Here is a 918-nt window from a genome sequence, read left to right as displayed (position 1 = left end):
TCTCTTATAATCTGTCACACGCTCTGCACACTCAGATGGTCTACAGGTTATGAGAAACGTCAACTCTGTGACTCTCTAACCGACGGGACAGTATGATGTGGTCAATGTTAACCAGCAATATTCAACGGTAATAAATGGTTATGGTATGGTCACCAGACTCGGTGGTGTAAATGGGTAGGGCATCTGCTCCGAGTGTGCCGGGGTTGGTGGTTCAAAGCCTGGACGAGTCACACCAAACACTCTAAAATGGTGTGTGCCACTGACTTGCTGGGTTCTCAGTCCAAGGAGAGAGAGCACTGACAAATAATGCTGGGAAGGCAATGGCAAACCACCCAGTGCAAGCCTTGCTAAGAAACTGCTGAGGCACCCACAAACGTTTGATCATTCAAATTCACAAACAACTTTTGATCACCCACCAACAACTTTTGATCATTCACCAACAATTTTTGATCATCCACAAACTGGTCATAATCTGTCCACAACTTTTTGAGATAGCCTGTTCACAGACAGACAGAGACAGACGTAGAAACATAACGTCCATCCCCCTTCGGTGGCGAAGGTAGCGACATGTTTGTAAAGATGCTTTAATCTTCTTCTTCTTCTGTAGGTCAGAGCAGGAATTTGTTCATAGTGTCGGAGATAGCTCGCCTACTTTTCATGAAGGACACCGTGGGATATTCAACGTCCACCAATGAACGCCGGCAGACGATCTATAACCGGCCTGCACTGAATTGTAAATTTAAAATGGGAGTACAGGCGGAGACAGGAGCTGCATCCAGGAGTATGCTACAAAAACGGGGTTGAAAGATGTATATTCAAAACTGGTATGGTTGTCCAATAGGGAAAGCTCATGAATGTCCAAATGACAAACAAACAAACAATGTGTCATGTCAGCGAGTTATCACGGGCTGGCAGGAT

At 45.3% G+C, this 918-nt stretch overlaps 1 long non-coding RNA gene across 1 annotated transcript in view; it reads right to left on the bottom strand.

Moving 5' to 3' along the window:
* Window positions 1–372: 372 nt before the first annotated feature.
* The window catches only part of LOC147035626 (uncharacterized), a 1,668-nt gene continuing 1,122 nt past the window's right edge, over window positions 373–918 (bottom strand). The window contains exon 2 of the long non-coding RNA XR_015049120.1: window positions 373–918. This exon is cut by the window's right edge and continues 321 nt beyond it. This is a non-coding gene — a long non-coding RNA (uncharacterized LOC147035626).

This window comes from Eptatretus burgeri, chromosome 1 (genome assembly GCF_056783735.1).
Source record: "Eptatretus burgeri isolate ZD-2024b chromosome 1, Ebu_testis_v1, whole genome shotgun sequence".
Lineage (NCBI taxonomy): Eukaryota > Metazoa > Chordata > Myxini > Myxiniformes > Myxinidae > Eptatretus > Eptatretus burgeri.
This window is presented reverse-complemented; position numbering and strand designations above follow the sequence as displayed.